Here is a 19,337-nt window from a genome sequence, read left to right on the forward strand (position 1 = left end):
TACTTCCTTTTTTGAAAAATAGATTAATTCTACAAAAAGTTTTTTCCAGCTTTATTGAAAAATAATTGACATATTATAATTTGTAAATATAAGAAATGATTTCTTATAACATTGCAAACTTTTAACATTGTGTAAATTTTGTACAATTTGATAAATTGGCATACATCTGTATTGCAATATAATCTACATAAAAATGTTAATACATCTACTATCTCATATAGTTGCCACTGTTTTTTATGCATGTATGGTAAGGAATTTTAAGATCTACTCTCTTAGCAACTTTTATGTATATAGTACAGTAGAGATAAACTTCAGAGGTCTTGTGGGTTTTGTTCCAGACCGCCTCAATAAAGTGATTATCTCAATAAACTAAGTCAAATTATTATTATTTTTTTTGGTTTCCCAGTGCAAATAAAAAATTATGTTTCCCAGTGCATATAAAAAATAAACCCTATACTGTACTGTTCAAAAGCATTATGTCTTTAAGGAAAAACAATGTATATACCTTAAGTAAACTAGTTCTGAGTTTTCAGTGGGTCATAATTACTGATCACAGATCACCATAACAAATACAATAATAATGAAAAAACTTGAAATATTGCAAGAATTACCAACATGTGACTGAGAGACACAAAATGAACAAATGTTGTTAGAAAAATGGTGGCAGCAGACCTATTTTATACAAGATTGCTATAAACTTTCAACTTGTAAGAATGTGATATATGCAAACTTTAATAAAGGGAAGCACAATAAAAATGTATGTATATATTATTAACTATGATCATCATGCTGTACATTAGATCCCCAGAACTTTTTCATATTATAGTTGCAAGTTTGTACCCTTTGACCACCTTATTCCACCCCAGGTTCACCTCTTGTCAACTCAACTCTAAGTTTTCATTAGTTTTCTTTTTCTTCAGATTCTGTATGTAAGGGATATCATAATACATAAATTAAAAAATATATATAAAATCTTTGAAATATTTCACTTAGTATAATACCTTCAAGATCCATCCATGCTGTTGTAAATGGCAGTATTTCTTAATTTTTCATGGTTAAGTAGTATTCCATAGTATATATTTATCATACTTATCTTATTCATTCATCCATTAATGGATACTGAAGTTATTTCCATCTCTTGCTTAGAGTTAATAATTTTATAATGAACATAAGAGTGCAGATATGTCTTCGAATAGTGACTTCGTTTCCTTTAGATATATACCTAGAGGTGGGATTACTGAATCATATGGTAATTTTACTTTTAATAATATGAATAATCTCCATACTGTTTTCCATACAAATTTATATCCCTATCACAGTGCATAAGTTCCCCATTTTCCCCAATATTTACCAAAATTTGTTAGTTTTAATTTTTTGGTAGTATATATTCTAATAGGTAGTAATATCTTGTTGTGTTTTTCAGAGGTCAACAACAACAACAACAACATAATGACTTTGCCCTGAGTTTTTACGTTGAGCACTTTTTAATGCTCCTGTTGGTCATTTATATAACTTTTTTGAAAAAAAAAAAGTCTATTGAGATCCTTTTGCTATTTTTTTAATTATATATTTTTTTCTATTTGTATCTGTTGGTTATTAACCTCTTTTCAGATATAAGATTTGTAAGTATTTTCTTCCATTCTGTGGAATGTGTTTTCATTCCCTTTTTTTTTTTTTTTTGGCAATGCAGAAACTTTAGTTTGATGTAATACCATTTATTTATTTTTGCTTCTTTTGCTTGTGTTTTTGGCCTGGTATCCAAAAAACTATTGGCAAGACCAATGTCAAGGAGAATTTTTTCTATGTTTTCCATTAGGAAGTTTAGTTTCATGCATCACATTTAAGTCTTTAATCTATTTCAAGTTAAGATTTATGAGTGATATAAGGTTCCAGTTTCATGCTGGTTTATGTGACTATTCAGTTTTAAATATCATTTATTGAACAGACTATCTTTACCCATTATATATGTTGGCCCCTGTCAAATATTAGGTGACTGTATGAAAGGATTTATTTCTGGACTCTCAATTCTGTTCTACTTGTTTATTGGTCTATTTTTATGCCAGTATACTTTATTGTTTTGAGCATGAGGGCTTTGTAGTATAGTTTCAAATCAAGAAGTGTAATTTCGCTTCTTCATTCTTTCTCAGAACTGCTTTATTTGTTGTCTTTTATGATCTCATATAAATTTTAGGATTCTTTACTTACTTCTGTAAAAAAAAATATTGGATTTTTAAAAAAGATTTTTTATTTATTTATTTGACAGAGAGAGATGACAAGCAGGCAGAGAGGCAGGCAGAGAGAGAAGAGGTAGCAGCTTCCTGCTGAGCTGAGAGCCTGATGCAGGGCTCGATCCCAGGACCCTGGGATCATGACCTGAGCCGAAGGCAGCGGCTTAACCCACTGAGCCACCCAGGCGCCCCTAACATTGGATTTTTGATAGGAATTGAAATTACAGATGGTTTTCGGTAGTATGGACATTTTAACAATGTTAATTCTTACCATTCATAAATATGAGCTATCTTTCCATTTATGTCTCCTTCAATTTCTTTATCAATGTCATAGTTTATGGGGTACAGATCTTTCATCTTCTTAGTTAAATCTTTTCCTAAGTATTTTATTATTTTTGATGCTATTGTGAATTAGATTGTTCTCTTTATTTTTTCAGATAGTTCATCATTAGAGTGTTAAAATGCTCCTGTCTTGTGCTTACTTTGGCAGCACATATACTAAAATTGGAATGATGCAGAAAAGATTAGCGTGATCACTGAGCAAGGATGACATGAAAAACTATTTTAAAAAAACGAAACAAAACAAAATTCTTGTCTTTTATATATTGATCTTGTATTTGGCAGCTTTATTAAATTTGTTTATTCAAAAATTTTTGTGAAGTTTTTAGGATTTTTTTACATGTAAGTTCATGTTATCCAAAAAAAGAAAATTTTACTTCTTCCTTTTTTTTTGGAGTCTTTTATTTCTTTGTGTTCCTTGTTTCTCTGGCTAGGACATCCAGTACTATGTCAAATGAGAGTAGTGAAAGTGGACACACTTGTCTTTTTTCTGATCTTTAAGGGGAAAACTTTCAAACTTTTTTGATTGAATATGAGATTAGCTCTGGGCTTGCAATATGTGTTTTTTCTTTAATGGATTTTTAAAATTATTTTTTAAAAATTTTTATAAACATATAATGTGTTTTTATCCCTAGGGGTACAGGTCTGTGAATCACCAGGTTTACACATTTCACAGCACTCACCATCACTCACCATAGCACCTGCCCTCCCCAATGTCCATACCCCCACCATCCTCTCCCAACACACCTCCCCCCAGCAACCCTCAGTCTGTTTTGTGAGATTCAGTCTTTTATGGTTTGTCTCCCTCCCAATTCCATCTTCTTTTATTTTTCTTTTTGTACGCCCGAAACCGCCTATGTTGCATCTCCACTTCATCATATCAGGGAGATCATATGATAGTTGTCTTTCTCAGATTGATTTATTTCGCCAAGCATAATACCCTCTAGTTCCATCCATGTCATCACAAATAGCAGGATTTCATTTCTTTTGATGGCTGCACAGTATCCCATTGTACATATATACCACATCTTATTTATTGATTGATCTGTTGAAGGACATTTAGGTTCTTTCCATAGTTTAACTATTGTGGACATTGCTGCTATAAACATTTGGGTGCAGGTGCCCCTTCAGAATGCCACGTGCAGAAAAATGGGTATATATCCAGTACTACAATCACTGGGTCATAGGGTAGTTCTATTTTCAGCTTTTTGAGGCACCTCCATGCTGTTTTCCAGAGTGGTTGCACCAGCTTGCATTCCCACGTACAGTGTAGGAGGGTTGCCCTTTCTCCACATCCTCGCCAGCATCTGTCATTGACTGACTTGTTCATTTTAGCCATTCTGAAAGGTGTGAGGTGGTATCTCATTCTGGTTTTGATTTGTATTTCCCTGATGCCGAGTGATGTGGAGCATTTTTTCATGTGTCTGTTGGCCATTTGGATGTATTCTTTGCAGAAATGTCTGTTCATGTCCTCTGCCCATTTTTTCATTCGATTATTTGTTCTTAGGGTGTTGAGTTTGATAAGCTCTTTATAGATTTTGGATAGATACTGGCCCTTTATCTGGTATATCATTTGCAAATATCTTCTCCCAGATAACTTCTGACAGTCATCTTTTGGCTTTGTTAACTGTTTCCTTTGCTGTGCAAAAGCTTTTTGATCTGATGAAATCCCAATAGTTCATTCTTGCCCTTGCTTCCCTTGCCTTTGGCGATGTTCCTAGGAAGAAGTTGCTGCTGCTGAGGTCAAAGAGGTTGCTACCTGTTCTCTCCTCAAGGATTTTGATGGATTCCTTTCTCACATTATGCTTCTTCATCCATTTCCAGTCTATTTTCATGTATGGTGTAAGGAAATGGTCCAACTTCATTTTTCTGAACGTGGCTGTTCAATTTTCCCAACACTATTTGTTGAAGAGGCTGTCTCTTTTCCATAGGACATTGCTTCCTGCTTTGTTGAAGATTAGTTGACCATAGAGTTGACGGTGTATTTATGGGCTCTCTATTCTGTTCCATTGATCTATGTCTGTTTGGGGGACAGTTCCCTACTATCTTGATGATGACAACTTTGTAATAGAGCTTGAAGTCTGGAATTGTGATGCCAACCACTTTGGCTTTCTTTTTCAATATTCCTCTGGCTATTCGAGGTATTTTCTGGTTCCATATATATTTTAGGATGATTTGTCCCATTTCTTTGAAAAAAATGGATGGGATTTTGATAGGGATTGCATTAAATGTGTAGATTACTTTAGGTAGCATAGACATTTTCACAATATTTGTTCTTCCAATACAGGAGCATGGAACATTTTTCCATTTCTTTGTGTCTTTTTCAATTTCTTTCATGAGTACTTTAGAGTTTTCTGAGTATAGATTCTTTGTTAGGTTTATTCCTAGGTATCTTAGGGTTTTGGGTGCAATTGTAAATGGGATTCACTCCTTAATTTCTATTTCTTCAGTCTTGTTGGTATAAAAAAATGCAACCAATTTCTGTTCATTGATTTATATCCTGACACTTTTCAGAATTTCTATACGAGTTATAGCAGATTTGGAGTGGAGTCCTTTAAGTTTTCCACATACAGTATCATATCATCTGCAAACAGGGATAGTTTGACTTCTCTTCTGCCAATTTGGCAAAATTTGGATGCCTTTAATTTCTTTTTGTTGTCTGATTGCTGAGGCTAGGACTTCTAGTATGATGTTGAATAGCAGTGTTGATAACGGACATCCCTGCCGTGTTCCTGACCTCAGCGGAAAAGTATTCAGTTTTTCTCCATTGAGAATGATATTTGCAGTGGGTTTTTCATAGATGGCTTTGATAATATTGATAATATGTGCCCTCTATCCCTACACTTTGAAGAGTTTTAATCAGGAAGGGATACTGCACTTTGCCAAATGCTATTTCAGCATCTATGGAGAGTATCATAAGTTTTATTGATGTGTTGTATCACACTGATTGATTTGCATATGTTGAACCAACCTTGTAGCCCTGGAATAAATCCCAGTTGGTCGTGGTGAATAATCCTTTTAATGTACTGTTGAATCCTATTGGCTAGTATTTTGGTGAGAATTTTCGCATCTGTGTTCATCAAGGATATTGGTCTGTAGTTCACTTTTTTGATGGGAACCTTGTCTGGTTTTGGGATCAAGGTGATGCTGGCCTCAGAAAAAAACAGTTTGGGAGTTTTCCTTCCATTTCTATTTTTTTGGAACAGTATCATGAGAATAGGAATTAATTCTTCTTTAAATGTTTGAATTCCCCTGGGAAGCCATCTGGCCCGGGGCTTTTGTTTGTTTGGAGATTTTTGATAACTGTTTCAATCTCCATACTGGTTATGGGTCTGTTCAGGTTTTCTATTTCTTCCTGGTTCAGGTGTGGTAGTTTATATGTCTCTAGGAATGTATCCATTTCTTCCAGATTGTTGAATTTGTTGGCGTAGAGTTGCTCATAGTATGTTCTTATAATTGTTTGTATTTCTTTGGTGTTGGTTGTGATCTCTCCTCTTTCATTCATGATTTTATTTATTTGGGTTCTTTCTCTTTTCTTTTTGATAAGTCTGGAAAGGGGTTTATCAATGGTATATTGATATATGGTATATTCTTCTCTTAGAAGAAACTACCTCCCAAGATTTTAACGGATGAAAAACATATGAGTAGGCACAATGAAGGGATGGAATAAACCTATAAAAATGAGGAAAAAAATTTAATTTCTAAAAAATAAATTGATAGAGCAAGTTGGTTGGGACAATAAAAAAAAAAACTGGAGAGAATTTGCTCAGGCTGGACACTAGAACAATCTTGGAGCTAGACTTAGGGTATATTTTGATCTATTAGGAAAAGTTATACCCCAATTTTTTAGAAGAAAAAACCCTATATGTAAAAATATATATAGTTAGATACAATGGAGGATAAAATATGACTATAATAATGAAGGTTCAAAATAGATTATTATTTTTTAAGGTATTTTAAAAATACACTAGTTTAAAAAAATCACTTAAAGAGGAAAGGGTAAAAGTTAAAAAATATATTAGCCGAAGAAAAAAGAAAAAGTATATAACTGCAAGACTAAAGAATCATTGGGAGAAAGCCATGAATTCCTTGCTTTCTCCTCTTCTGGAATTCCACTGTTCTCCTTAGTAAGTGAAGTTGATCTTGGCTGGGTTTCTTGTTGGTCTTCTGGGGAAGGGGCCTGTTGTATTGATTCTCAAGCGTCTTTGCCCGAGATGGATTTGTCCTGCCCTTACCTGTGGTAGGGCTAAGTAATCCGGGAGCTTTTGTTCCCTGAAGGCTTTCCGTAAAGTTCTGGATGATGGAATGATAATGGCGGTCTCACAATCCGGCCCAGAGGAGTGGAGAGCTCAGGGCCCCACTCCTCAGTGCACCCTCAGAGAAAAGTGCTTAATCACTCTCATCTTCCTGGCCTCTGGCCATGCTTGGAGAAAAGCGCTCTGTCACTCACACTTGGAGAAAAGTCCTTGGTCATTCTCATCTCCCTGGCCTCTGGCCGTGCTTGGAGAAAAGAGCTCAATTATTCCTGTCTCCCTGGCCCTTGGCCATGCTCCAAGCTCACCCTGCCTACGCCTGGTTCAAAGTAACCCTGGGTTGAGAACTCACTCCTCAGCTTTGTCTCTGTAGCCGGCTTCCCCACTCTAATACCTGTGAGTTCTGTGACACTCAGATACCCCTGGTCCTTCTGTGACCCTGAGGGACCTGGGGCTATGCTGACCCCACTTGGGCTTCACTCTGGTTTAGCCTCTGGGGTGATATCCCTCATTGGATCAAACTTTTAAAAAGTCCTAATTTTCTGCTCCGTTGCTCCACCGATTGCCGGGAGCTGGTCCCTCCCCCTGCGGTCTACCTTCCCGTTCTTTGGGTTCACTTTTCCACCGGTTCTACCTTTCAGAAACTGATCAATTTTCTGTTTCTAGAATTGTTGCTCTCCTTCTCTTTGATCTCCCATTGGATTTGTAGGTGTTTGCAATGGTTAGATAAGCTATCTAACTGATCTCCTGCTACCTGATGTCGTCTTAGCCTGCTACTTCTCTGCCATCTTGAATCCTTCCACAGAATATGTGGTTTTGATTATGTTGATGTGTATTCTTTCTGTACCCAGTTTGGTGAGTATTTTTATTATGAAAGGGTGTTCAATTTTGTCAAATGCCTTTTCTGCATATATTGAATTGATCATATGAGTTTTTATTGATGATTCTATTAATATAATGCATCACATTTACTGATATGTGCTGGTGAATTCAGTTTTGTAGCATTTTGTAGAGAATTTTCACATTTTTATTTATTAGGGATATTAACCAGTAGTTCTTTTTGTTGCTGCTTTTGTTTGCTTGTTTGTTTGTTTTGTTTTGTTTTGTTTTGTTTTTGGTAGTGCTCCTGTCTGGTTTTTATATCAAGATAATTCTGGCTTTGTAAAATGTGCCTCTGAGTATTTCAACCTCTTCAACTTTTTGGGAAGGGTTTTAAAAGTATTTGTATTATTTCTTCTTAAATGTTTGGTAGAATTCACTGTGGAAATCATCTGATTCTGGACTTTTATTTGTTAGAAGGTTTTTATTACTGATTCAATCTCCTTACCCCTTATTGGTCTGTTCACATTTTTTATGTCCTTATGATTCAGTCTTGATAGGTTGTATGTGCCTAGGAATTTGTCCATTTCCTCTAGGCTTTTGATTCGCTGGCATTTAACTGTCTTTTATCCTTTATATTTCTGTGGTATCTGTTATAATGTCTCCTTTTTCATTTTTGATTTTATTGAGTCTTCTCTCTTTTTTCTGAATTAGTCTAGCTGTCTTTTTTTATTTACCTTTACCAAGTCTAATTTTATTTACCATTTAAAAAAATTTCTAGTTTTTTAATTCTATATTTCATTTATTTCTGCCCTAATTTTTATTTTTTTCCTTCCTTTTGCTACTTTTAAGTTTACTTTGTTCTTTCTGTACTTTTTTTGAGCTGTTATATTAAGTTCTTTATTTGAAATCTTTTTAAATATACATTTATAGCTATAAAATTTCCTTTTATAACTGCTTTGCTGCTTCTCATAATTTTTTGGTATATATTTTTTTATTTTCCTCAAGATGTAATTTTATTCCCACTTTGTCTTCTTCTTTTGATTTCTTATTTGTTTAAAAATGTGCATGTCTGTGTATTTGTAAATTTTCCAAATTTCCTTCTGTATTGATTTCTAGTTTCATATTATTTTGGCTGGAAATATACTCGATATGCTTTCTATATTATTGATTTTTGGGGGACTCTTGTTTTGTGGTTTAAAATTTGATCTATCCTAGAAAATTTTCCACGTGTGTTTGAGAAGAATATTTATTATGATACTATTGGATGGAATATCCTTTAAATATGTTAGGTTCATTTGACATAGTTCTTGTTTGTTTGTTTTGTTTTGTTTGTTTGTTTGTTTGAGAGAGAGCAGGGCAGAGAGAATGAACAAGGGGTAAGGGCAGAGACAGAGTAGGAAGACCCCCTCCTGAGCAGGGAGCCCAATGTGGGACTCTATCTCAGGACCTTGGGATCCCGACCTGAGCCAAAGGCAAAGGCTTAACTGACTGAGCACCCAGTTGTCCAGGCATAGTGTTTAAATTCACTATTTTCTTATTGATTTTCTGTCTGGATGATCTATCCATATGTAAGAGTGGCGTATTATTGTCCCCAGATACTATTGCTATTTATTTCTCCTATTTGTTTTGTTAGTATTTGTTTTATATATTTATGTGGCTCAATATTAGGTACATGATATTTACAATGACTGTATTGATGAATTGATGACACTTTTCTTATTGTATAATGACCTTCTTTGACTCCTGTGGTGATTTTTAGCTTATATAAACCCTATTTTGTCTGTTATAGTTATTGCTACCCTTGTTTTCTTTTGTTATCATTAGCTTGGAATATCTTTTTCCATCCCTTTACTCTCTGCCTATGTGTGTCCTTAAAGCTAATATGATTCTTTTATACGCAACATATTGCTGGATCTTGTGCTTTTTGTTTGTTTTTTAATCTATTCTAGCATTTCTATGTCTTCCAAATGGATGATTCCATTCACTTACAGTTAAAGTAATTATTGATAGGTAAGGACTTAACTATTGCCTTTCATTCCTTTTATATTTCATGATTTATTTAAATTTTAGTTAATATATAGTGTAATATTAGTTTCAGGAGTAGAATTTAGTAATTCACCATTTACATATAACATTCAATGCTCATCACAAGTGACCTCCTAATAATTATTACTGACTTAACCAATTCCCCTGCCCATCTCCCCTCCAGAAACAATCAGTTTGTTACTTATAGTAAAGTGTATTATGGTTTGCCTTCCCCTCCCTTTTTTAAAAAATTTTTTTCTTTCCCCAGTGTTTATCTGTTTTGTTTCTCCGTTAATTGTTTGCTCTTTTGTAGATGCTCTGCTCTTTATTTCCTGTCTTGTTCTCTTTGTTTGTAATCTGATGACTTTTTGTGGCAGTATGTTTTAACTTCTTTATCAAAATCTTTTGTGTATCTACTACATATTTTTTTTATATTTACCATTAAGCTTATATAAAATACATTAGTTATAACATTCCATTTTATGTTGAAAACAACTGAACTTCAATAGTGTACAGAAAATTTATACTTCTCCTATAACAACAGGTTATTGATGTTTTTACATTTTATTTTATTTTATTTTTTTTAAAGTTGTAAAAAGTCTTTGATCAAATTATTTTTGAGACTTTTGAGGTACAGCTTTAGTTTTATAATAGTTTTTATAAAATATAGACTGTTTTATCAAAAATATTTATACATTTTGTTACAATATATTGCTTTTGCCCTTAGTAACTGCCAATATAAAATCTGGATCCAGTGGCCTATAATGTACAAATGCACTTAACGTAAATGCTGGAGTTTGAGGCGTCTGCTTGGCCACCGTACAAAAGTGATGAAGTGGTGAAATTAAATAATAAATCTACAACATAGAATACATTACAACTTACACATATACATGTTCACAGCATGTATACAATGATAATCCCCATGTTTTAACAGATATAGTTCTCTTCTACAGTAGACACAAGAACAAGATAAACTGGGTTGATAAATGTACGATGAATATCAAAAAAGGAGTAATTAGTTCATTGATTTTGGAAGAAGGTATGATTGAACATATCAAGTGTCTAGACTTTGGGAATGCATACAGGTAATACAGTATCTTGGTTCAGGCTAATCAGAAGTCCTCATTCTTAAAATTTTAAGTGAATGCTGATGTTTAGTTGTTCCTGTTTGTTTCAGCATGGTTTAATGAACAAAAAAATTGTTTGGCAGGTAGCTCTGTTGGAAAGCTATGAGGCTCTGTAACATGGTTGGTAAAGATAAGGCAATAAAAATTTTTTTCCTAATAAATATAGAAAATTTACAAAACAAGACATCAATTCATTTTTTTAAAAAGCCAAAAAATGTGCACTTTTTAAAATATTACAGTTATTTCATTAAAAAAGAGCATTTGCCTTATTCAAACAGAATTACTATATGTAAATAGTAGTAACATCCCAAGCCCTTTTGTTCTTTTTGTAAAATATAGCTAAGTGCAGTGAAATGATTAATCTTCCTTTCACTTAAGGCATAGCTAGGGACTGTGGAAGAGTGGGGTTCTTTTTTCTTTTCTTTTTAAATAGACTATTGATCCAAAAGTCTTCATTTGTGATAGGTATTCATGGCCAATGTTCATTTCACTTAAACTCCATGAAACTGTTTCCAGTGCTCATATTTACATTGAAAATACATTAAGAAGCCACTTTCAAGAAGATTTTAGAATAGCCTTTTAAGAAATCTTCATGTGTTTAAACAAAAAACTCAGAAGCTACTGGTGGCACAGAGAGCAAATGAAGGGTTGCTATTGTTAAGAGGTCTTCTTGTGAGTCAGTTTGCTTGGTTTCACAGTATCTAGGAATTTAACACCAATCAGCAATGTAATCAAAATCTCTGAACATTTCTTGCTCCTCTTCTGAAAGTATCCTTGGTTCTCGAGGAGGAGTCAGAATAGGTGCTTCTGAGGTAAATTCATCATCAAAATTGCTAACATCTTCTCGTCCTCTAATGGTAGGTACAAATGGTGGCTTGACTTTTTTGTCCATGAGAGCACTCCAATCAATTAGCCGGAAAAATGGGTGCTTTTTTACATCCTCTGCATCTTTCTCACCAGCTCCAAGGTGCCGCTCAGGATTTCTTCTTAATAGCCTTCTCATTATTGATATGGCTTCTGTAGATAAGAACCTTGGATACCTTACTTCATCATTTACAATACTGTCAAAAACCTCCTCTTCATCATCACCAGGAAAGGGAGACTCACCATCGAGCATTTCATATATAAGAACACCAAGTCCCCACCAATCTACAGCCCTTGTATAGGATGTTTCTGTTAATACTTCTGGGGCAAGAAATTCAGGAGTGCCACAAAATGTGCTTGTTCTATCTCCATATCCCATTCCTTCTTTGCAAAGACCAAAATCAGCAATTTTCACAAAGCCCTCTGTATCTAGCAATAAGTTATCCAATTTCAAATCTCTATAAACAATTTTGTGTTCATGTAAATACTGCAATCCAAGAACTACACATGCAGCATAAAATACAGCTCTTGGTTCAGAAAAGACCTCAGTATGAATGTGCATCATTAGGTCCCCACCGGCAGCATATTCCATTACAAAGCAAACATGCTCTTTGGTTTGGAAACATGCAAAAAGGTTCACCAAAAAGGGATGTCTTACACTATTCACAGTTTCAAAAATTCTTTTTTCACACATCAGGCTGTCTACTTCATCTCGAGCCACAATGTCTCCTTTCTTTAAGGCTTTTATAGCAAACATCTCATTTGTGTGTTTATATTCAGCCAAAAGCACCTTTCCAAAATGTCCTCTACCCAAGACAGCACAACATCTGAAGTCTTGTAGATTAAACTGAAACATCTGTTGGGATCTTCTATCCTCAAGTTCTCGAATACCACTGTATCCTAGGCCTGGTTGAGGAATATCAGGCTCATATTCAGATGGAGATTTTGGAAGTACACTATTTCTGTCATTCTCAATATTAAAGACAGTTTCTGAACCCTGTCCTGGTGTATCCGAATCTCTTAATTTAGCAGATTCATCTATTTCTCCAAGAGAAGAATCACGTGGTGGGGTCGGAGGAGGTTCAGGTTCAAGATCAAAGTCCAATTTGGTTACTGTAGAATCACTAGCTGGAGGTGCTAGTTCAGGGATGCGTACATCAACTACTGGCACTGTAGCAGGCACAGGAGCTTGAGGGCTGAAGGTGCCAGAGTGATTTACTGTAGGAATAGCTCTTCTCACTAGCCTTCCCCATGTGGCAATATTAATATTCATCTGAGGAGCTCTGAGAAATGTTTTGCCTTGTTGTTTTGAAAAAATTTTCTTTTGTCTTTGGAGTTTGGGTCTTCTTTCAATAACTGGATTAAAAAAGGTAACCTCTGCAAATAAAGTACCCTGTGGTTCCAAATAGAGACACATGCCATGCCGTTGGTTGTCTAAAAAATCTTCTAACTTCAGAAATTTTACAGCACACAGAGATCTCCAATCACGCCAATAAACTGAAATTTCCAGTTCACATGACCTGTCCAGTTCCAGTGTAAACTTTTGGTCCCATGACTGATTGGAAATGGGTTTCCAGCTCGTTTGACCAACCACAGTATTATCTAGCTTCAAAACTGCACACACGTCATTGGGTAAGTCGTCGGTTTTTAGGAGATTTCGACTACTTCCACTTTTACTTTTACTTGTTCTGCTCATGAATGATGATCTGGTTTCACTTGGGCTCCAACCAGGTAGTGCAACTGATGTTGCTTTTGACCGTCCAGGGACATTCTCTAGAATATCTTGACAGCCCATAAGCCGAACTTCTAAAGTACCTGTTAGTGCTGCTGGTTTGAATAGTGTACTATATTGGTTTTGTGTGGATATCATACTTTGACATGGACTTAGTGTTGGTGATGCAACAAGTGAAAGCTCCTCAATAATAATACTGCTTTTGGGATGATTCTTGGGAAGTTCATTTAATCTTTGTTTTAATGAATACTTCAAAAGGTCCAACTTCTGACTTGATTCATTAAATCTTGCTTGGGCTTCTGAAAGTGCTTTTCTGTCTGTTACTTTTCCTGAGCCAAGTAATTTCATTACATTCTTTGCACCTTCTGCTACTGCAAACTCTATCCTAAAATGATGCCTTAATTCTTCCATCCGAAGTTCAAGAGGACTTATGACAGGTTTTGCATTATCAAAAGCCAATTCATTGGTCTGGACTGCCTGAAGAATCTGCATTCGAATCACTTCTATTTTTGTCTTGCTGTCCTGGAGTAATTGCTGAGCTGTGCCATGGAGTTTCCGATCCTTGGAAGATCCATTTGAATACATCTGTATCATGTTCTCTGCACCTTGTTTTACTTTAAGCTCTATATCCAATTGTTTTTGTAAGGCCATCAATCTATTATTACTAGTGGAACAACGAGGGTCACTGCTGGGAGTATCTGGAGTCCTTGGGCAATCTGTAACATCTTCTGAATCTGAAACAAAAATATGTGCATTTAGTTCCTGTAGCTTGTGATGAAGTTCTTCTAGTTTTTTATTTGACTTTTTCAAAATGTTGTCCACGTAAGCCAAGCTTTTTTTATCTGTTGTGACTTTCCTCAGATTTTTCAGCTCCTTCTTTGATTTTCAATCCTTGATATCATCCAATTTCTGCTGCACCACAGTATCTGAAAAGTCTAATTTTTGAACAGCACTCACATTCTCAGAAAATGGAAGACTTCGGGAATCTCCCATTCCTTTAACAAAATTAAGCATAAGCTGCATGTAGGAGAGAGTATGCAACCCTTCTATTCAGTGACCGATTTAGGATTAGTCATGTGATTGAAGTAGGCCCATTCAGATACCCTTTTCAAGGGAATTGATAAGGAAGTCCTCTGTTTTTACATTTTAGATCATTTTTATATTGTACTTTCAATAAAAATATATTGAAAAGTATAAAAAGTTATTTTTAATAGGCTTGTTTTTTTTTAACTTTTAAACTAGACTAGTAAATGATTTATATATCACCATTACAATATTAGAGAATCTGGTTTTGACTATACATTTACCTTTAGCAATAAATAAGGAGCCATCCATGCATCCATGTTGCCATCTTGATGACAACACCGTCCCCAAATCTTCAGTAAGTGTTACTTTATATTTATCTTTTTTTAAAGATTTTCTTTCTTTATTTGACAGAGAGAGAGAGAGCTCAAGTTGGCAGAGTGGCAGGCAGAGGAAGATCGAGAGGCAGGCTTATTACCCAGCAGTGAGCCTGATGCAGGTCTTAATCCCAGGACCCTGGGATCATGACCTGAGCCAAAGGCAGCTGCTTAACCGATTGAGTCACCCAGGGACCCCTAAATTCTACTTTAGTTAATATATGACCATTTTTTATTTCTACTAATAGACATATCAATTTTATTGCTTTTAATATTAAGGTCTTCTCACTAATATCATTATCATCTATTTCTTTTTCAATTTAATAAGTGTTGTTTACATTTGTGGTGGTAAGTATGTAATTCATGTATGTGGTGGTATGTAAGTAATTCAAATATGAATTTTAAACTCTAGATCATATGCTCCATTGTGGCAGATATTTGTCTTATTCATCCCACCCACAAAAAATTAATACTAAATAGGTCTTTGTTGATTGGCTGAATGAATTAAGTGTTCTGACACTAGCATAGCTGACCAAACCAGAGATAAGGGAGAAAATATAATGAATGATTGTCAAATGGGTGAACCTGAGATAAAAAGACACTTTTAGCTTCGTTAGTTTGATATGCACTCCGGATAACATTCCAACTTTGCATGGATTTTTGGAAAGCAAACAACTCCTCTCCTAAATAATAAATTTATTAATTGCCTTCCTTATGAGTCCTGAAAGCAGTCAGCTTTGTGGGTTTCTGATTCCATTCCAAGAGGTTGAATGTCTGTTTGATTTATGTAATAGGCAACAGTGTCATGAGGAAAGACTTGTAGGATAAAATTTCTTAAAGATGGGAACACAGATGGCTGCCTATGGACTGTGAGGTGGGTGTTAATGAAAATGCATTGAGCAGTAAGAGAAGGGCAGCTCACAACCATAGGAAAGGTGCCCTGTGTTTTTGTTTTGTTTTGTTTTGTTTTGTTTTACAAACAGATACCATTTCCCCTCCCCATGGAAATTTTCAAATTTACTTTGCTCTAACAACCACAAATACTTAGGACATTATGAACACAATATGGGCATTAAAGGATAAAAATAAACAAAAATTTAAGTAAATGTTAATTGTTTATCATTATTTCAGCCATGTTTTTCTATGCTTAACTGCTCAAAGAAATTACAGAGTCTGGTTTCTAAATATTATACCAGGCTGTTAAACTAATGCAAAGGGTTTTATGGAATTTTCTATAACACCATCTAGATTTTCTACATTGGCTGTCACTCCTGAAAATTTTCAGTTTATAAATGTGCATGCACTGAAACAGCATATATTTACTATAATAATATTCACTGGTTATTTACCTGGTATTTACTTACCTGGTATTTATTTACTGTATTTTGATCCTTTCTAATAGTTCACTTTCTTCCATGTTTCCCCCTTATTTCTACAAATGTCAATTCATCACATGTTATGTAAAGTGAAACAAAGAGGAACAGCTGTTAGTAGAAAGGATTAATAGGTGATTTGATGTTACTCTGTGAGATATTAAGTAATAGGCAAGGTATTTCCATATTATCATTTCAATATATTTCAGTAATACAGCATAGTTGTTATGATTTAATTAAACTTTCATTAAGTCTTTATATATATATTTTTTTTCCTAACTCACAAGTCCGCCCTTCATGTCCCATTCAAAACCCACTCATTTTATGGAATAATTGTTTATCTTCCCAGTACAATCTTCATTTAACTTATTGCTCTGGTGTGCTCCTTTGGCAGCACATATATTAACTTATTGTTCTGGGTATACAAAAGGATAGGAATGGAATATTTTGTAATATGATATTTTGTCCTTTCTACACTACAGAGTCTGTGTAAGCATTCTTTGATCAGAGACCTAAGGAGGAGGTCCAAATTGAAGAAAAACAAACAGAAAAAAAGAAAATGTTCCCAGCCCTTTCTTGTAGTTTCATTTGCAGGAACCACAAAAGCAAAGACATTAATTTTTTTTTCTTATTTTGTAAAATTAATTTTAAATTTTTTATTGGATTATGCCCCCTTAAACTCATCTGATACCATGAATAGAAAACCAAAGCAATCCACCAAACATTCTTTCATGATGTTGCCTGTAAACATGTTGCCTTTAAAAATTTTACACAGTAGTCTCACCTGTAGAGTAGATAAACCTTGACTCAAAAGTGTCATCATAGACAGTGGTGACACTTGTTTTGCCACCCGCCTGCTGTTCCTGCTTCACGACCGTTTCCCGACAGCAAGGCCAACGGCTCCTTCTCTTCCCCCGGGGCGGTGTGCTGTGCCTTCCCCAGACATGCTCCTGGGGAACGCAGTGACAGACGTGTCACTTTCCTTAAAGCTCTTTCCACAGGCGTAACCACAACAGACATTGGTAATATGACAGAACTAGAGTTCAGAATGACAACTCTCAAGGTTCTAGCTGGGCTCGAAAAAGGCATGGAAGATATTAGAGAAACCCTCTCCAGAGAGATAAAAGCCCTTTCTGGAGAAATAAAAGAACTAAAGTCTAACCAAGTTGAAATCAAAAGAGCTATTAATGAGGTGCAATAAAAAATGGAAGTTCTTACTGCTAGGATAAATGAGGCAAAAGAATTAGTGATATAGAAGACCAAATTATGGAGAATAAAGAAGCTGAGCAAAAGAGAGACAAACAAATACTGGGCCATGAGGAGAGAATTTGAGAGATAAGTGAAACCATAAGACGACAGCATTAGAATAATTGAGATCCCAGAAGAAGAAGAAAGAGAGAGGGGAGCAGAAGGTATATTGGAGAGAATTTTTGTAGAGAATTTCCCTAATATGGCAAAGGGAACAAACATCAAAATCCAGGAGATGCAAAGAATGACCCTCAAAATCAATAAAAATATGTCCACACCCCACAACCTGATAGTAAAATTTACAACTGTTAACAACAAAGAGAAAATCCTGAAAGCAGCCTGGGAAAAGAAGTCTGTATTGTACAACAGTAAAAAAATTTGACTGGCAGCAGACTTATCCACAGAGACCTGGCAGGCCAGAAAGAACTAGCATGATATATTCAGAGTGTTAAGTGAGAAAAACATGCAGCCGAGAATACTATATCCAGCTAGGCTATCATTGAAAATAGAAGGAGAGATTAAAAAGCTACCAGGACAAACAAAAGCTGAAAGAATTTGCAAACACCAAACCAACTCTCCAGGAAATATTGAAAGGAGTGCTCTAAGCAAAGAGAAAGCCTAGAAGTAGTAGATGAGAAAGGAACAAAAACAATATACAGTAACAGTCACATTATAGGCAATACAATGCCACTAAATTCATATCTCTCAATAGTTACCCTGAATGTAAATGGCCTAAATGCACCAATCAAAAGACACAGGGTATCATAATGGATAAAAAGCAAAACCCGTCAAGATGCTGCCCAAGAAACTCATCATAGATCCGAAGACACCCCCAGATTTAAAGAGAGGGGGTGGAAAACAATTTACCATGCTAATGGACATCAGAAGAAAGCTGGGGTGGCAATCCTTATATCAGATCAATTAGATTTTAAGCCAAAGACTATAATAAGAGATGAGGAAGGACACTATATCATACTTACAGGGTCTGTCCAACAAGAAGACCTAAGAATTTTAAATATCTATGTCCTTAACATGGGAGCAGCCAACTATATAAACCAATTAATAACAAAATCAAAGAAACACATCGACAATAATAAAATAATAGTAGGGGAATTTAACACTCCCCTCATTGAAATAGACACATCATCCAAGCAACAGATCCACAAGGAAAAAGGCCTTAAATGACACACTGGACAAGATGGACATCACAGGTATATTCAACACATTCCATCCTAAAATAACAGAATACACATTCTTCTCTAGTGCACATGGAACATTCTCCAGAATAGACCAAATCCTGGGTCATAAATCAGATCTCAACCATTATCAAAAGATTGGGATCATCCCCTGCATATACTCAGACCACAGTGCTCTGAATCTAGAACTCAATCACAAGAGGAAATTTGGAAAGAACACAAATACATGGAGACTATACAGCATCCTTCTAAAAAATGAATTGGTCAACCAGGAAATTAAAGAAGAATTGAAAAAATTCACGGAAACATATGATAATGAAAACAAAAGTGTTCAAAATCTGTGGGATACAGCAAAGGCAGGGCTGAGAGGAAAATATTAAGCTGTATAAGCCTTTCTCAAGTTACAAGAAAGATCTCAAATACACAACGTAGCCCTACACCTAAAGGAGTTGGAGAAAGAACAACAAAGAAAGCCTTAACCCAGCAGGAAAAGAGGAATAATAAAGATCAGAGCAGAAATCAATGACATAGAAACCAAAAAAAAAAAAAAAAACTACCACCAACAACAAAAGAAAACAATAGAACAAATCAAGGAAACTAGGAGCTGGTCCTTGAAAGAATTAATAAGATTGATAAGCCCCTTTCCAGACTTATCAAAAAGAAAACAGAAAGGATCCAAATAAATAAAATCATGAATGAAAGAGGAGAGATCACAACCAACACCAAA

At 35.1% G+C, this 19,337-nt stretch overlaps 2 protein-coding genes, 1 long non-coding RNA gene and 1 pseudogene across 5 annotated transcripts in view; 1 reads left to right on the top strand and 3 right to left on the bottom strand.

The window, feature by feature from the left end:
- The window catches only part of LOC309841112 (conserved oligomeric Golgi complex subunit 2-like), a 680,432-nt gene that overhangs the window by 512,740 nt on the left and 148,355 nt on the right, over positions 1 to 19,337 (bottom strand). The window lies entirely within an intron of this gene.
- Positions 1 to 19,337, bottom strand: part of LOC309841116 (piggyBac transposable element-derived protein 5-like) — a 158,258-nt gene that overhangs the window by 49,570 nt on the left and 89,351 nt on the right. The gene's annotated exons all lie outside the window — the stretch shown is intronic.
- Positions 1 to 19,337, top strand: part of LOC309841120 — a 209,377-nt gene that overhangs the window by 36,068 nt on the left and 153,972 nt on the right. The window lies entirely within an intron of this gene.
- On the bottom strand, positions 11,103 to 14,378 carry LOC309841088 (serine/threonine-protein kinase N2 pseudogene; annotated as a pseudogene). The gene has a single exon. The product of its transcript is annotated as a serine/threonine-protein kinase N2 pseudogene (transcript).

The sequence above is a fragment of the Mustela nivalis genome, assembly GCF_964662115.1.
Source record: "Mustela nivalis genome assembly, chromosome: 9".
NCBI classification, from domain to species: Eukaryota; Metazoa; Chordata; class Mammalia; order Carnivora; family Mustelidae; genus Mustela; species Mustela nivalis.